Source organism: Hyla sarda, chromosome 6 (genome assembly GCF_029499605.1).
Source record: "Hyla sarda isolate aHylSar1 chromosome 6, aHylSar1.hap1, whole genome shotgun sequence".
Lineage (NCBI taxonomy): Eukaryota > Metazoa > Chordata > Amphibia > Anura > Hylidae > Hyla > Hyla sarda.
The window spans coordinates 129,079,816-129,098,646 of NC_079194.1; the positions used below are offsets into that span (position 1 = coordinate 129,079,816).

The 18,831-nt window shown below is 46.3% G+C and overlaps 1 long non-coding RNA gene across 2 annotated transcripts in view; it reads left to right on the top strand.

The window, feature by feature from the left end:
• Positions 1-1,130: 1,130 nt before the first annotated feature.
• Positions 1,131-18,831, top strand: part of LOC130276101 (uncharacterized) — a 173,866-nt gene continuing 156,165 nt past the window's right edge. For both annotated transcript variants that reach the window (XR_008845019.1, XR_008845020.1), the window contains exon 1: positions 1,131-1,260. This is a non-coding gene — a long non-coding RNA (uncharacterized LOC130276101). The remainder of the gene's footprint in view (positions 1,261-18,831) is intronic.

Consider the following 18,831-nt stretch of genomic DNA (forward strand, 5'->3'; position numbering starts at 1 on the left):
GGCTTTTTAGTATAATGCATATTTGCGTGTACACAACTAGAAAGATTTAAGGTGTGTTTGCGGAAAAATATGAAATTGAATAAAACCGTGTTAACCGGCCAGATATGTGTCAGAGGAATACGCTTTTGCATGCCAGAGATGACAGCACAATGAGTACTGAAGGTGTTTGCAGAACAATATGAAATGCAACAGACCTGTATTAACACTACAGGCTAAATACATGTAACTATTTAAAACGCTTTTTGGGTGGCAGAGGAAACAACACAATGACTACTGAAGGTGTTTGCAGGACCAATATTAAATACACCACAACCGTATAACAGATAACTTCAACATGCTTTTTGGGTGGCACAGATCACTTCACCTCATGGGCTAATGTAGCTTGTTCAGGAACACTATTATGGTCACAAATCACTATTGTCTTCACAGGCCCTATAAGCATATAGAGGTGCCACTTGAATTCACTTTGTGGGTTGGTGGCACAGATCAATACCACCTAACATGAGCTGGCTCAAGAACACTATTCAATTCAGGTATATGCAGGTATGAGCATTGAAAAAGGCTTTGGATTTGTGGTAGCAAAAAATGAGCCCTTCAGGGGCTGTGACTAAGCTATTTTGGTGTATTGGGCCCCTATAGAATTCTTGCATGGGGATTGAATCCTGTTGTCACACACACACAGGAGGGAGATTTATCAAAACCTGTGCAGAGGAAGAGTGGTGCAGTTGCCCATAGCAACCAATCAGAATGCTTCTTTCATTTTCCACAGGCCTCTTTAGAGGCCTGTGGAAAATGAAAGAAGCAATCTGATTGGTTGCTATGGGCAATTGCACCACTCTTCCTCTGCACAGGTTTTGATAAATCTCCCCCACGGTCTCTATTTCTAATCTGTAAAATAAACATGAAAAAAACTGGGAGCGGCTGCAGTTCACATCCACATAGTACCAGAAACTTCAACAACACAATTTAAATATCCAAACTTACACTCTATGGGGGAGATTTATCAAAACCTGTGCAAAGGAAAAGTTGACCAGTTGCCCATAGCAACCAATCAGCTCGCTTCTTTCATTTTGCAGAGGCCTTGTTAAAAATGAAAGAAGCAATCTGATTGGTTACTATGGGCAACTGGGCAACTTTTCCTCTGGACAGGTTTTGATGAATCTCCCCCTATGAGTGGTCGACAAGGACCACTCACAACTGTTACGGACGTCTTCGATAAAAAGGGAGAAATCTTCGGTTGCTGCGACACTCCTCTCTGAAGTAAGTGGATCGACTTACTAATTTTCTGTGTTTGTAGCTGCTGTGGGGAAAGGTGTGTCCGCTCCTCCAATTTTTTCTTTCTTCCAGTCTTATTTCTAATCTGTATCTCTCTCTTTCTAAACACTAGCTGTCCCTATTACTGCCGCTCCTGTTCTCTTCAGTTGCTCTGTCGCTCTGAACGCTGTGGGCGACGTCACTGGCTTTTTTGCTGTGTCCCTTGCTGCATCCTAAAGAAAGCCCTGGAGGGGACAGAATGGGAACGGAGGGGCCCCATGACAGGGGTATTATGCGGGCAGGTAAGGGTTAAATGTGAGGAGGTTGGAGGAGGGAGCTAGGGAAGCGCGGGCTTTTAGTGAGGGAGTAGGGAGGAGTTAAGGAGGGTATATAGGAGAGGGCATTTGTGCGGGGGCCACAATCTGCGTGGCTGAAGAAGTGTCCCTACCTGTGCTATGGCAGACATGGAGGCGATTTTGCGGCGCGTGCGGGATGAGGTCCTCCGGTGCGGCTCCCAGTGGCTGGAGGACGCGCTCCCATCCCTCACCGCCTCTCCGGTGCTTTCGGCGGGGGAGTCCGGGCCCCGTTCTAGCGGCCGGCGCTCTCGCCCGCCGGAGCGCCTGTCACCTGCAGCTTCCCCTATTCCCAGGCGCCGATGGGTGAGTCCTTCTCCGGCCGCTTCCTGCCGTGGGTCCGGAGCGTCGGGCGGGGGGGCGGTCCGGGCAGGCCCCCCTTGGTCGGCCTGTTGTGAGGAGCGGTGCAGGGCGTGCTGTCGGCGCGTCCCAGGGCTTCGGTGAGGGACCGGCGCGTGGTGCGGCCCGCTCTGGAGGGCGGGTCCGGCGGAGATCCGGAGCTGCTGTTTCCTCTGCCCCTCAGTCGGGGGGGCAGTCTCCTGCAGGCCTGGTTGCTGCCCGGGCCGTGATTCATGTTGTGCCCTCTGCTTCCTCTTCCAGGGGGAGCAGGAGGGCTGGTTCTGCAGTGTCCCCTGCTGCTGCTGCCGGCAGGGGGGCGGTGCTTCTGGGAGGAGACGAGATCGAGGCTGCTCTCAGTGAGGTCAGTGAGGATGATCTGCTGCTGCTGGCTGGAGAATCTACAGAGACCCTGGACCCGCTGTCTTGTCCCCTGCTCCCCTCCGGGGTTGTAGCGGGTGTTGGCATCAGCGGGGTTCGGTCGCCACCACTGTCCGTCCAAGCCGCTGGTGGGGCGAATTCTGCTGCTGCGGAGTCGTCGGACGGGGTCCCCCCGGTCCTTTCCTTGGACGATGTGTCTGTCTCCCGTGATGTCCGGAGTCGCCCTTCTTCTGGAGTTACGGCCGCTGGTTCCGAGCCGGTGAGGTCGGGTGAGTCTACCACTGTCTCCAGTCTGGGGGGTTTTGGGGGGGGGGGGGGGTGGGCGATTAACAATTGTTTTTTAATGGCTTGCATGCTTTACTGTGGGGGAGTGGTCTGGGGGCGGGGGGTTCCCAGGTGTCTCCGGTACCTTTTTGGGGGGCTGGGGGGGTGCAGCAGGCTGGGGGGGGTGCTGGGGTGTCGGGTCCGGTTGGGGGGACTGGGTCGGGCTCGTCGGTGGGGGCCCCGGTAGTGGCGGCGTCGGGCTCTGGGGGAGGGGTCCGGCTCGCGGATGCGGCTAGGGGGGAGATTTATGTTTGTTTTGAGGGCCCATTGGGCGCTCATCTCAAGGTGGAGGTCCGGGAAAAGATTTGGAAGCGGGAGTATGTCGACATTTTTTCGCTCCTGCCGCTGGATAAGTTCAACTTGGACAGGGTCCGGCCGGACGAGTCTAAGCGGTTGGAAAAGGTGGAGGAGGAGGAGCATCGGCGGTATCGGCTGATACCGCGGACGTTCTCCAATTGGCTTCAGGCCTTCGCCATTTTGGCTAGCGTGGTGGGTGAGAGGGCGCCGGAGTCCTGTTCCAGTCTCTTCTGCTACATGGATGCGGTGGGGGAGGCGTATTGGATTTATGGGGGCTCGGCGTGGCTTCGGTACGACGAGCAGTTCCGGCAACGCATGGCGGTGCGTCCGGATCTGCGTTGGGAGCATAAGGATATCGGTTTGTGGATGCGGCTGTTGGCGGCTCCTCATAGCGGGACTGGGCCGCAGTCCTTTCGGGACGGTGTCGGGGGTTCGGGTTTGGGGTCAGGGCGGTCCGGGGGGGGGCGGGCGTGGGGTTTGTTGGCAGTTCAACGAAGGGAGCTGCAAGTTCGGGGCGGATTGCCGGTTCAAGCACGAATGTTCCGGCTGCGGGGGTGGGGGACACGGTTTGTCACGCTGTTTCCGGCGGGGGAAGGGTAAGCCGGGAGAGGCTGACCAGAAGAGGGGTGACGCCGGTACGAGTGGAAAGGATGTTGCCTTTCCTCGCGCTTTACCCAAATAGGGAGGCGGCGGAGCTGTTGCGCTTGGGTTTTGCGGAGGGTTTTCGGATCCCTTTTTCCGGGTCGGCGGGTTCGGGGGGGCTGGTGCGGAATTTGGTTTCTGCACGGGCCCGTCCGGAGCTGGTGGAAGAAAAGCTTTTGCGCGAGGTGGAGCTGGGGAGGATGGCTGGTCCCTTTGCTGGCCCTCCTATTGAGGGATTGCGGGTGTCGCCTTTGGGCCTAGTGCCCAAAAAGGAGCCTGGCAAGTTTCGCCTCATTCATCATCTCTCTCACCCTGAAGGGGGATCGGTGAATGACTACATTGACCCGGTTTTGTGTGCGGTGTCGTACACTTCTTTCGAAGCTGCGTTGGTGTGGGTGCGGCGTTTTGGGCAGGGGGCTTTATTGGCGAAAACTGACATAGAGGCAGCTTTTCGCCTGCTGCCTGTTCATCCTGACAGTTTTTACTTGTTGGGTTGTTGTTTAGGTGATAGTTTTTTCGTTGACCTTTGTTTGCCCATGGGTTGTTCTATCTCGTGTGCATTTTTTGAAAAGTTTAGTTCGTTTTTAGAGTGGGTGGTGCGGCGGGAGTCCCAGTTGGACTCGGTGTTGCACTACTTGGATGACTTTCTTTTTTTTGGGCCCGGCTGGGTCTCGGGTTTGTGCGGTGCTGTTGCAGGAGATGGAGGGGGTCGCAACATGGTTTGGCGTCCCGTTGGCGCCGGACAAGACGGAGGGCCCGTCTACGGCGGTTAAGTTTCTGGGGATCATTATTGATACCGTGGCGATGGAGTGTCGGTTGCCGTATGAGAAGCTGAGTGAGCTGAAAGAGGAGGTCGATAGGGCATGCAGGGTTAAGAAATTGCAGTTGCGGGAGGTCCAGTCACTACTGGGTCGTCTCAATTTCGCCTGCAGGATCATGCCTATGGGGAGGGTTTTTTGCCGGCGGCTGGCGGCGGCTACTGCGGGGGTTTCGCGGCCTACCCACTATGTCAGGTTGTCGGCAGACTTGAGGGCGGACTTGCGGGTTTGGCAGGAGTTTTGGGCAGGTACAACGGTCGGTCAGTGGTGATGGGTTGCCCGGTTTCTAATTGGGATTTGGAGTTGTTTACCGACGCGGCGGGCGGTTGCGGTTTTGGAGCCTATTTGCAGGGTCAATGGTGTGTAGGTCAGTGGCCGGAGGTCTGGCGGGTGGCGGGTTTGACGCGGAACTTGGCTTTGCTTGAATTGTTTCCGATTGTGGTGGCGCTGGAGGTGTGGGGGGACTTGTTTCGCAATAGGAGGGTCTGCTTTCTTTGCGATAACATGGGGGTGGTGCAGGCTATCAATAATCAGACGGCGAATTCTCCGCCGGTTGTTACGCTGCTGCGTCACCTGGTGCTACGGGGTTTGGAGCTTAATTCGCATGTTGTCGCTTTGCATGTGCCGGGGGTCGTTAACTCCTGATGCTCTCTCTCGTTTGCAGTGGGACCGATTTCGGGAGTTGGCACCGGAGGCCGAGGAGCAGGGGATCCCTTGTCCGGAGTGGCTGTGGAGGCTGGTTTAGCTGTGGCGATGGGCCTTGTGGGACGGTCTGTGACCAGGTCAACGTGGGAGTCTTATAGTCGGTGGTGGGCAGATTGGGAGTTATTGCTTCGGCAGCTTTCCACTACGGGCGCCCCTTCGGAATGGGAGGCGGCTCTTTTATTTTATGTGGGCAGGGGTTTTTGTGAGCGGGTGTCCCCGTCGGGTCTGGGTCGCCGGATGGCGGCTCTGGCTTTTTGGTTGAAGGTCCGGGGAGTGCCGGATGGGACGAAGTCTTTTTTGGTGCGGCAGGCGGTGCGGGGGTTTCGTAAGGGGGCTAGTTCTAGGGATTTGCGCAAACCGGTGACATTTTCGTTGTTGTTGCGCTTGGGTTCTTTATTGGCTGGGGTGTGTTTTTCGGTATATGAGCTATGTTTGTTCCGTTTGGCTTTTGCGTTGGCGTTTTTTGGGGCTTTTCGTATATCGGAGTTGGTATCTCCTAGTAGTTGTCGGGCCGGGGGGCTTCTTTTTTCGGATGTGGTTTTGGTGAAGGGGGTTTTGCAGTGCCGCGTTCGGCGGTCAAAGACGGATCAGATGGGTCGGGGGGCGGTGGTGCGTTTGGCGCGCTTGGGGAGTTCGGAGATGTGCCTGGTGGCTTGTTACTCCGCGTTTTTGGCTTTGCGGGTGGGGATTGTGGGTCCGTTGCTGGTCCATGCTGACGGGGGTTTTCTGTCTCGTTTTCAGTTTGTGGGGGTTTTCCGTAAGTGTTTGCGCGCGGCGGGATTCGTGGCAGAGGACTACAGTTCTCATTCCTTCCGGATAGGTGCGGCGACCGAGGTGTCTCGGTGGGGCCTGGGACCGGAAATGGTTAAGCAGATTGGGAGGTGGGAATCTGAGAGGTATAGGCTGTACGTTCGTCCTCATTTGTTGTGATGTGCGTGTGTTTGCGCCTGTGGGTTGTACTGTATTCTTTTCTTTTGTCGTTTCAGGTGGAGCGGCTGGGCTTGTCTGGATTGTCGGCCATTCGTATGTGACGCGAGGGGCAGTGAGGGCGGGGGTTCGGCCGGCGGGCAGACAGTTGGGATTGGACGGTTCGGTGGCCCAGGTTCGCTGGTTGGGAAAGGGGGGCATGAGGTGGTCTGAACTGTTGTCCAGGGTCCAGTTCTTTGTTCAGCTGGACCGGTCCCCAGATATCTTAGTTGTCCATTTAGGGGGGAATGATTTGGGTGTGCGCAGGTCTCGGGATTTGATCAGGGACATTAAACTGGACCTGTTGCGTTTGTGGTCCTCTTTCCCGGATTTGGTCCTGGTGTGGTCCGAGATGGTTGCCAGGCAGAAATGGAGGCAGGCTCGGTCGGTGGTAGCGATCAACAAGGCGAGGATTAAGGTGATTAAGGCGGTGAGTAAGTTCGTGGCCAGGAATGGTGGTTTGGTGGCGCGGCACCGGAATTTGGAGGAAGGGGGTGCGGATTTTGTGGCCTCGGATAGTATTCATCTTAATGGGATGGGTATGGATTTGTGGCTTCTTGAGTTGAAGGAGACGGTGGAGAGGGCATTGAGGCTGTGGAGGAACAGGGACAAGTAAGGGGTCACTTGTCCCCGTTGTGGCGGGGTCAGGAGAGGAATCTGGGGAGGCACCAGTGGATGGGCATGGTATGTTGGATGGTGTGGAAGTGGGCTGGGAGCGGTTCCCAGCCAGAAGGTGGAATTCAGGTTGGTGGGCTTCACAAAATGGTGCTCCTGTGCAGGTGAGCTACGGCTAGGAGCAAGTGAAGATCCCATCACCTGTGGTCTGGTAACGGTGCCCCTCAGGTTCTTCTCCTGTGCTAATAGACATCCTAATGTTAGGACAGGTTATATTGTTATGTATGACGTTCATACATCGGTTTACAATGTTGTAATTGATTATTTATGTTATTTAATAAATGGGCTGCTGTGGCCTTTGTTTAACCAACACATGTCTTATGTCATTTATGGGAGGGAATAAGCTAAAATTAAGTTAAAGGTGTTAAATGATAGATGATCTGGTGGGGGTCATAGCAGCTATAATATCCCCTAGTCATGGCTTCTGTGCTGATTGACACAAGAAAGCAGCCAATCACATGATAGACCTGGGTTATCATGTGACCTTCTGCTTTCCCTACGTCATCTCACCGCCCCCTGCCCGCCCTGCTTGTTCTGTTCGCTAAAGGACCATGTTTGCACGGTTTTCCACGCTATTTACCGGCTAACGTGAGCCGAACCAGTAAAAGCTCGGGAGTTTGCCGAGCCTGGAAAATCCTAAAGTTCGGATTTGCCGGATTCGACTCACTCATCTCTAATTATAAGAACACACAGCATACCTGATATGAATTATAATACACAATGGCCCAAATAGAGTGATTTTCCCACAGCAACCAAGCTGTGATTGGTTGCTGTGGGAAAATCACTCCAGTTTTACTCTCATTCAGTTTAATAAATCTGGGCCAATGTGTACCTATTATAATACACACAGTATACCTGATAATTACATAACACAATGTATACCTGATATTAATTAGATTACTCACTGTATACCTGATATTATATTATACATTGTATACCTGATATTATATTATACATTGTATACCTAATAATACAATACACACTGTATACTTAATAATGATAATATACACTGTGTACCTAATATTAATTGCAATACACACTGTATACCTGATATTAATTATATGACACACTGTATACCTAATATTAGTTATATTACTCACTGTATACCTGATATTAATTATATTATACACTGTATACCTAATATTAATTATAATACACACTATATACCTGATATTAATTGTATAACACACTATATACCTAATATTAATTATATAACACAATGTATACCTGATATTAATTATATTACACACTGTATACCTAATATTAGTTATATTACACACTGTATACCTGATATTAATTATATTATACACTGTATACCTAATATTAATTATAATACACACTATATATCTGATATTAATTATATAACACACTATATACCTAATATTAAATATAATACACACTGTATACCTGATATTAAATATAATACACACTGTATACCTGATATTAATTATATAACACACAATATACCTAATATTAATTACCGTATATAACACAAGGTATACTTGATATTAATTATAATACCCACTGTATACCTAATATTAAATATAATACACACTGTATACCTAATATTAAATATAATACACACTGTATACCTGATATTAAATATAATACACACTGTATACCTGATATTAATTATATAACACACTATATACCTAATATTAATTATATAACACAATGTATACTTGATATTAATTATAATACACACTGTATACCTAATATTAAATATAATACACACTGTATACCTGATATTAATTATATAACACACTATATACCTAATATTAATTATATAACACACTATATACCTAATATTAATTATATAACACAATGTATACCTGATATTAATTATAATACACACTGTATACCTAATATTAAATATAATACACACTGTATACTTGACTGTATACCTGTGTATAATACACAATTGCCCAGATTTTATTTTTTCTCTGTCTGAGGCAAAAACTGGAGAGATTTGCCCATAGCAACCAATTATAGCTTTTGCCCATAGCTTTTATTTTACTAGAGGACATAAAGATATGAAACCTGAGTTGTGATTGGTTGCTATGGGCAAATCTCTCTTGGACAGATTAATAAATCTGTACCTGATAATGTTTATAATACACACGAAGCTCTTGGAAATTTATTATAAAACAAAGAACACACAATTCCTCCTTGTAGGGCATATTCAAGCAGTATGGTCATATGTTGCTTTCTCTGACACAATTGTAGAAAAAATAAACCTGAATTAAGAGAGTAAATCTTGCACACCACATGTGCCGCATGTATGAAACTAGATTCGCCGGTGACATTTAAAAAAAAAAATTTGAGTAATTGTCCTTGTGTATTATTTTTGCTAGCATGTATTATGTGCAACTTTTGAAATATCATGTAAAAGTTGCACACATAAAGTCACATAGCCCATGGCAGCCAGGAAGCTGGTGTAAAAGCCTGCGTACTGCTGGTGTGGGCTGTGTGCATCATTTATCATGCCGTGCTTGGGTGCATAGAATGTGCAATGCAGCCCTATGTGCTGCATACAGCCATACATAGTGCATGGCTGAATACAGCACCGGAGTGGGACTATCATTAAAGACAGGGGTGGCACTCTGAGCGTGCCTGGCAGGATATACTGTAATGAGGTGAAGAGCACACTGCTGTATACCGTCATCCTAATGACAGGAGTTCCTGCTCTGAACTAGCTGTGCCCTTGACCACACAGCTACAGCTTGGCTGAGCAGAAGGTATATAATGTATACCTCCTGCTAAGGCAGGAAATAGTTAAGAAGCGATGCTGTGCATTGCTTCTTAACTTTCTGGGGAAAATATCCAACAATGTCACTATACAGTATATAACTGAAAAATCGCTGAATAGTGTCCCCAAATGCAGGGCCGTGCACCAGTGGTTATGGTTGTGGTTAGGGTTATCGTCAGACCAGTGGTAAACATTGTAAGACAAATGGCAATAATTGTCAGACTAATGATGAAGAATACTATCAGACCTACGGTGAATGTTGCAATCAGTGGTATCAGTGAGATCAATGAATATAGCTGTAATATCTGTGGAACGGTTGTCAATGCCCTCTTGTACGCTACTGTGTTATGTATTCATGATACTTTGTCTATCTGATATTTGTAGGGATTCTTACCTCATTATTCAGACTCAGTAATTGCTTTTGCATTAATATTATTTTTGCTAATTGTCCATAATAACTCAATATGCTCAACAATTAGTGAAAGTAATTATTAGACACTCACCGTTCCCAAAATGCCCGACAAATAAACAGAGTATTGCAACCAATGGCAAACATCATAGTCATTGCCAAATGTCAGTTTATTCAGAGGCACTTAAAGGGGTTATCCAGGAAAAAAACTTTTTTTTATATATCAACTGGCTCCAGAAAGTTAAACAGATTTGTAAATTATCTTGATAGAAGATGAATAAAGAGTCAGCAACTCACCAACGCTGGTTCACGTGAGGACCTTCTTTATTGCGGCATACTCACTTACAAACAGTAGGGGAGAGACTGACAACAGGGGGTACACAAGTCGGCAACGGAACCGTTTCACACGGTGAACGTGCTTCTTCGGGCCTCCATGTACCCCCTGTTGTCAATCTCTCCCCTACTGTTTGTAAGTGAGTATGCCGCAATAAAGAAGATCCTCACGTGAACCAGCGTTGGTGAGTTGCTGACTCTTTATTCATCTTCTATCAAGATTCATTGAACTGTGTTGTTTGAGTTTGAGCACCACCCGAGTTCCCACCGCAGTTACCAGTGCCCTCCTTGAAGTCCGCCAGCTGACACAGCAGCGCCGAGTCTGCTCTCTTTCTTTGCTTAGATTTGTAAATTATTTCTATTAAAAAATTGTCATCCTTTCAGTACTTATGAGCTACTGAAGTTGAGTTGTTCTTTTCTGTCTAAGTGCTCTCTGATGAGATGTGTCTCGGGAACTGTTTGTAGAAGCAAATCCCCATAGCAAATCTCTTCTACTCTGTGCAGTTCCCAAGACAAGCAGAGATGTCAGCAGAGAGCTGTTGCCGGACAGAAAACAACAACTCAACTTCAGCAGCTGATAATTATTGAAAGGATTAAGATTTTTAATAGAAGTAATTTACAAATCTGTTTAACTTTCTGGGGCTAGTTGATATATAAAAAAAAAAAAAAAGGAAAACCCCTTTAAGGTAGCTAGAGTGGATCCAGGGCCCCAGACACAGATGTAAACAGAAAGGAAACATAGTTCTTAAAGGGGTTATCCAGCATAAGCCAACTTTAGTATTTTTCTGCCAGACAAGTAATGGACATCCTTAGGAAGGATCCATGCTTGTCTTGGGGCTAAATGGCCATGTTGTGAGTCCACCATAACACTGTTGCTTTCTTTTTGTGAAATAGCTATTTCCTGTTGGAGTTCCCCCCCTCCAACTACAAGTCCCCAGGATCCCTTGTATGTAAATGGGATTTCATTTTTCTCCCTCCCACACATCACCCCCCCCTTATTGCAGTATAGCTACAGCCCTGTGGAGAATGACCCCCCCCCCCAACCAGTGGTCACTCCACCCATTAAAGCAGAGAGGCTCCCTTTCAACACCTGACTAGTGATGGGTTGTCTCAGGCCGTACTACGACCTGGGAAAACTTGAGACAATGCTAAGATGTATGCTGCTAAAAATGAACATTGGGGCAAAGATCAAATAAGAGCTGTGAGACCAGCCATCAAACATAGGTACAGACACTATATTATGAATGACACAAACTTTACAGCCCCTTTAGCACAGTCAAATAAAAAAAAATCTGGAATATCCCTTTAAATTGTTTCCAGTTCTTATCTATATTCATCTAATTCTTCAGTTGTCAATTAACCAAAAGGTTAAAAAAAATTTTTTATAGACAAACCACATTCCTTAGCCTGGGTGCTCTAATCCCTAATTATATAACAAATTTTGGGCTACTTATAGGAAGCAATCATGTTAAGTGTGTGTGTGTGTGTGTGTAAACTTCGAGCAAACTCTGCACCAGTTACATGCATTAGCAGCGTCAGATAAATCAGTCAGATTCAACTCTGGCGGCCTGTTCTTTCTCCAGCCAAATATTAAAATTTGTGAATGATATATATATATATATGTGTGTGTGTGTGTGTGTGTGTGTGTGTGTGTGTGTGTGTGTGTGTGTGTGAAATCTGCTAAGGGACCTTTGATAGAGTCTGTTTTCAGGATTGGTAGTTGGACCTTTTATTACCTTCCTGGCCAGTCCAGGTTTTTAGTACAGCCCAAATTTGTACAGATACTGAAGACAGCTGGTTTCTGGGTTTTAAACTGATGGGAGTTGGAGCTGGAGGTCTGCAGTCTCAAAGGGAACATTTTACCTGTGTGAGTAGCCCATTTTGATGACCTATCTGTTGGGTGGCTGGTAGTAAGCCACCTGTATAGATTAAGGAAGAACAGCTGGTGAGAGGATAACCTGGCACTGTTATCCTCTTGACCAGGGACACAATTCCAATTTCTAGGCTTAAGGGCGAACTCCCAGAGACTAGTAGTTGTGTAAATCAGTACCGTCTTTATTTCATATCAAAGAGGCAAGTATTTACAAGGCCAATGCGTTTCAAAGGTTACCCCTTCTTCTTCAGGTCCAGTTACATGTTATACAGTGTTTGCTGCTTTTTATACACAAAAAGTGAACGTGTCTGGAAAAAAACATAGCAGTGCTTTTGTGGTTGTGTGCCAGACACAACCACCTATGATAGCGTATGGAGTCGGTGCAGCCAGACGGTTTTCGGCGGTCAGGGATCCACGGACGAAAGTGGAAAAATCAAGAGAGAGCAGGAAAAAATCCACAGGTCTTCTGTGCAATCCGTATGAAGTACTCACAGTCCATGATGTATATAAATAAAGTCCATTTATTAACCCCTTAAGGATGCAGAACGTACTCAAACAGCCCCTTTTCCGAGTCCTTAAGGACTCAGGACGTTTGAGTACGTCCTGTCCATTCCCGGCCCCCCGCCGCTAGCCGGAGGGGAGCCGGTGCCCAATGCCTGCTGAAATCGTTCAGCAGGCATCGCGGCATATCGCCCATGATGACCCCCCATGTCGGCGATGGCCGCAGATCGCTGGACAATTCAGTCCAGAGATCTGCGTCAGATTCCGGGTCAATCGGGTCTCCAGTGACCCGGTGACCCGGAATTACAGGCTGTTCAGAATTACAGGCTGAACAGCCATAGCCAGCAGAGGTGAGGTGGCACTGGTGCCACCTCACGATCGCCCTGATTCGTCGACCGGCCGACCAATCAGGGCACCTGCTGCGGGTGTCACTCCCGCAACCCGCTCCGCCCCTCTTCCGGAGGGCGGGTGCGGGACGTGCACCCCGGGAGCTGGGGACCCCGATCCCCGGCGTCAATGTTGGGATCAGGGCCCCAGGAGCGGCGGCGACGACGAGGGACTGACCTGCAGCGTGGATCGTTGCTGGTGAGTGACAGCCTCCTGCTGTTGCTTAGCAACAGCTCCCAGCATGCCCAGCATGTAGTTATGCAACAGCAGGAGGCAGACCACCACAACTCCCAGCATGCCCTTATGGGCATGCTGGGACTTATAGTTTTGCAACAGCTGGAGGCACATTTTTTCTATGGAAAAGTGTACCTTCAGCTGTTGTATAACTGCAACTCCCAGCTTGCACAATCAGCTAAAGTGCATGCTGGGAGTTGTAGTGGTGCATCTGGTGGTTGCATAACTACAACTCCCAGCATGCCCGTTGGCTGTCGGTGACTGCTGAGAGTTGTAGTTTTGCAACAGCTGAAGGCACACTGAGTTAAGTAGCAAACCAGTGTGTCTCCAGCTGTTGCATAACTACAATCCCCAGCATCCCCAGCCAAAGTAGTATGCCTCCAGCTGTTGCATAACTACAAGACCCAGCATGCCCTTCCGCTGTCCGTACATGCTGGGGGTTGTAGCTTTTTGCAACAGCTGAAGGCACACTGGTTGCAAAACACTGAGTTTGTTACCAAACTCGGTGTTTCACAACCAGTGTGCCTCCAGCTGTTGCAAAACTACAACTCCCAGCATGCAATGATAGACCGTACATGCTGGGAGTTGTAGTTTTGCAACAGCTGGAGGTATTCCCCCCCACCCCCAATGTGAACGTACAGGGTACACTCACATGGGCGGAGGTTTACAGTAAGTATCCGGCTGCAAGTTTGAGCTGCCAACGAGAAACTACTGTGAACCCCCGCCCGTTCGACTGTACCCTAAAAACACTACACTAACACACAATAAAATAAAAAGTAAAAAACACTACATATACACATACCCCTACACAGCCCCCCTCCCCTCCCCAATAAAAATGACAAACGTCTGGTACGCTACGGTTTCCAAAACGGAGCCTCCAGCTGTTGCAAAACAACTACTCCCAGTATTACCAGACAGCCACTGACTGTCCAGTCATGCTGGGAGTTATACAACAGCTGGAGGCCCCCTGTTTGGGAATCACTGGCGTAGAATACTCCTATGTCCACCCCTATGCAATCCCTAATCTAGGCCTCAAATGCACATGGCGCTCTCAATTTGGAGCCCTGTCGTATTTCAAGGCAACAGTTTAGGATCACATATGGGGTATCGCCACACTCGGGAGAAATTGTGCTACAAATTTTGGGGGGTATTTTCTGCTTTTACCCTTTTTAAAAATGTAACATTTTTGGGAAAAGAGGCATTTTAGGTAAAAAAAAATATTATTTTTACATATGCAAAAGTCATGAAACACCTGTGGGGTATTAAGGTTCACTTAACCCCTTGTTACGTTCCCCGAGGGGTCTAGTTTCCAAAATATTATGCCATGTGTTTTTTTTTTTTTGCTGTTCTGGCACCATAGGGGCTTCCTAAATGCGGCATGCCCCCAGAGCAAAATTTGCTTTCAAAAAGCCAAATGTGACTCCTTCTCTTCTGAGACCTGTAGTGCGCCAGCAGAGCACTTTTCACCCCCATATGGGATGTTTTCTGAATCGGGAGAAATTGGGCTTCAAATTTTGGGGGGTATTTTGTGCTTTAACCCTTTGTAAAAATGTAATTTTTATGGGAAACCAAGCATTTTAGGTAATTTTTTTTTTAATTTACATATGCAAAAGTTGTGAAACCCCTGTGGGGTATTAAGGTTCACTTTACCCCTTGTTACGTTCCCCAAGGGGTCTAGTTTCCAAAATGGTATGCCATGTGTTATTTTTTTTTTCCTGGCACCATAGGGGCTTCCTAAATGCGGCATGCCCCATGAGCAAAATTTCCTTCAAAAAAGCCAAATGTCACTGGTTCTCTTCTGAGACCTGTAGTGCGCCAGCAGAGCACTTTTCACCCCCATATGGGGTGTTTTCTGAATCGGGAGAAATTGAGCTTCAAATTTTGGGGGGTATTTTCTGCTATTAACCTTTTTAAAAATGTAAAACTTTTGAGAAACCAAGCACTTTAGGGAATTTTTTTTTTTGTTTTTATTTTTACATATGCAAAAGTCGTGAATCACCTGTGGGGTATTAAGGTTCACTTTACCCCTTTTTATGTTCCCCGAGGGGTCTAGTTTCCAAAGTGGTATGCCAAATGTATTTTTTTGCTGTTCTGGCACCATAGGGGCTTCCTAAAGGTGACATGCCCCCCAAAAACCATTTGTCGCTCCTTCCCTTCTGAGCCCTCTACTGCGCCCGCCGAACAATTTACATAGACATATGAGGTATGTCCTTACTCGAGAAAAATTGGGTTTCAAATACAAGTACAATTTTCTCCTTTTTACCCCTTGCAAAAATTTAAAAATTGGGTCTACAAGAACATGCGAGTGTAAAAAATGAAGATTGTGAATTTTTTCCTTCACTTTGCTGCTATTCCTGTGAAACACCTTAAGGGTTAAAACGCTGACTGAATGTCATTTTGAATACTTTGGAGGGTACAGTTTTTATAATGGGGTAATTTATGGGGTATTTCTAATATGAAGACCATTCAAATCCACTTCAAACCTGAACTGGTCCCTGAAAAAAAGCGAGTTTCAAAATTTTGTGAAAAATTGGAAAATTGCTGCTGAACTTTGAAGCCTTCTGGTGTCTTCCAAAAGTAAAAACACGTCAATTTTATGATGCAAACATAAAGTAGACATATTGTATATGTGAATGAAAAAAATTTTTTTTGAACATCCATTTTCCTTACAAACAGAAAGCTTCAAAGTTAGAAAAATGCAAAATTTTCAAAATTTTCATCAAATTTTGGGATTTTTCACCAAGAAAGGTTGCAAGTTACCACAAATTTTACCACTATGTTAAAGTAGAATATGTCACGAAAAAACAATCTTGGAGTCAGAATGATAACTAAAAGCATTCCAGAGTTATTAATGTTTAAAGTGACAGTGGTCAGAATTGCAAAAAATGGCCAGTCCTTAAGGTGAAAAAGGGCTCAGTCCTTAAGGGGTTAAGGTGTCAAAGCACACAAATGCGTTTCGAGGCCTTTGCTAGCCTCTTTATCAATGTTAAAATGGCATATACAAATACTAAAAACAGTGTGCTTTATATAGGTAATAGGGCGCTAAAATTCAAATGATTGACAGGTGTCTGACGTCAGCTGTCCTGCCAGAAACGCAGGAGAGTGACATGCAGTGTAAACGGTGTTTAAGATGTTCAGAAGCTTTAATCAGAGTGTTAACTATAAGAACCAGTATGCAGTGATGTGTTGTAACGTTACATGTATATTAGTCAATCATTTGAATTTAAGTGCCCTATTACCTATATAAAGCACACTGTTTTTAGTATTTGTGTATGCCATTTTAACATTGATAAAGATGCTAGCAAAGGCCTCAAAATGGGTTTGTTTGCTTTGGCACTTTAATAAATGGACTTTATTTAAATAAATCATGGACTGTGAGTACTTCATACGGATTGCGCCGAAGACCCGTAGATTTTTTCCTGCTCTCCCTTTATATACAAAAAGAAATTTAAAAAATTGGAGAGTGAGGGTCACGGGGTCAGTAATTTGTGTATATAACCCCGTGACCCTCACTCCCACCATTTTTTTAATTTCTTTTTGTGTATAAAAGCTGCAAACACTGTATAACATGTAACTGGACCTGAAGAAGAAGGTGTAACCTTTGAAACGCGTTGTCCTTGTAAATACCTGCCTCTTTGATACATAAAGATGGTACTGATTTACACAACTACAAGTCTCCAGGAGTGTGCCCTTTAGCCTAGAAATTGGAATCGTGTCCCTGGTCAAGAGGATAACAGTGCCAGGTTATCCTCTCACCAGCCATTCTTCCTGCATCTACACTGCTGGCTCAGCGGGACCGACGGCCAGCTGCTTCCCGACACGGAATTAAAGGGGTATTTCAGGAAAAAAAAATCAACTGGCTACACAAAGTTAAACAGATTTGTAAATTACTTCTATTAAAAAAAATCTTAATCCTTCCAATAATTATCAGCTACTGAAGTTGAGTTGTTCTTTTCTGTCTGGCAACAGTGCTCTCTGCTGACATCTCTGTTTGTCTCGGGAACTGCAGAGAGTAGAAAAGGTTTGCTATGGGGATTTGCTTCTATTCTGGACAGTTCCCAAGACACGTGTCATCAGAGAGCACTTAGACAGAAAAGAACAACTCAACTGCAGCAGCTCATAAGTACTGAAAGGATTACGTTTTTTTAATTGAAGTAATTTACAAATCTGTTTAACTTTCTAGAGTCAGTTGATATATAAAAAAAATAGTTTTTCCTGGATAGCCTCTTTAATTTCATAAGCGCTGTGCAGTGTTGTGCCTGCCCGCACAACACATCAAGGTGAGCATACAGTAGCTACCTTTTATACTACTAATCAGTCCCATAATATCTGAGAATAACTACACTATTAGCTCCACTTCTGCTTTATTATCTCCTCTGCACCTGTATAGATAAAGAAGATTAAGTAGGGTTTACTTTATTTGTTGTGCCTTTATTTTTGCTATGCTAAAAAAAAAAAAACAGGAGAAGCTCTGTTTTAACATTAGATTTGTGTCACTATACAGATGTAATGTAACTGTGTTCTATATTTATTCTGTAAGTACCACAATCCCATGTATTAACTGTATGACTACAATGTTATTGGAGAAGAATGCTCTACAGCACCACAAATGAGCAGATTGTCAAGTTTCATACACCCCAACAGGTATGGACCTGCTGTGCCACTTACCGGTTTGGCTTTGGGACAAACTTTGGGGCGGAGTCTAAGTATTCCAGAGGTTTTCATAATTTATCCTGCTCCTGGATGCAGAAGCTGAACTTCAGCTTCATGGGAGATACCAAGATACCCCAAGAATGGCCTGATTAGGTGACAGTTGGCCAGGCAGGCCAGAACTCCACAGTGCCAAGCACCGGAGATAAAGGCAGGAGGGGCAAGCTAATCCTATAGATGACAATAGTGCAGCAAACAGAATCTGAGCTGAGTGGGTGTTAATAGAAAATCTGAGAAGCTCAGAAGCAGGCAGGTGTTGTTAGTTTGCTCAAAATACAGATGTGTAGTCAACAGTGCAAATCATACACAGAAGGTCAGCGAGGTACAGTATAATAAGAGAGAACAAGGATAACTGGAAAAGATCTGGAAACAGGACCACAGGTACAGCGCAGACAGACAACTCTGCTGTAGTAAACTAAATGTTGCTCAGGCATCAGGTAACAGGTGGAGCAGAGTGTGCCTGGCAGGGATTGGAGGAGTACTGGAATCATTGACCCTATAGGGCAGGGGTCTCAAACTGGAAGCCCTCCAAATGTTGCAAAACTTCAACGCTGAGCATGCCTGGACATGCCCAGACAGCCATTTGCTGCAGCTAATGGCTGTCGGGAAAAATTGGAGTTGAAGTTTTGCAACATCTGGAGGGCCAACATTTTGAGGCCCCTGCTATAGGGTGTGCCAGAAACTGTCACTGCCTGTACAGTACAGAGGAGGAAGTACAGAGCCTGCACTGGGGAAGGGGAGCTGAGTGAGGAGCTCAGCCAAGAAAAACAGCGGAACACGCTGCATGCCAGCAGTTAGTAGCCACCAGCTTTACTCAATAAAAATGTGAGGCAAGGTCCCCTGTGCGGAGGAGAAGTAAAAACTAGGCCAAATACAAGGAGAAG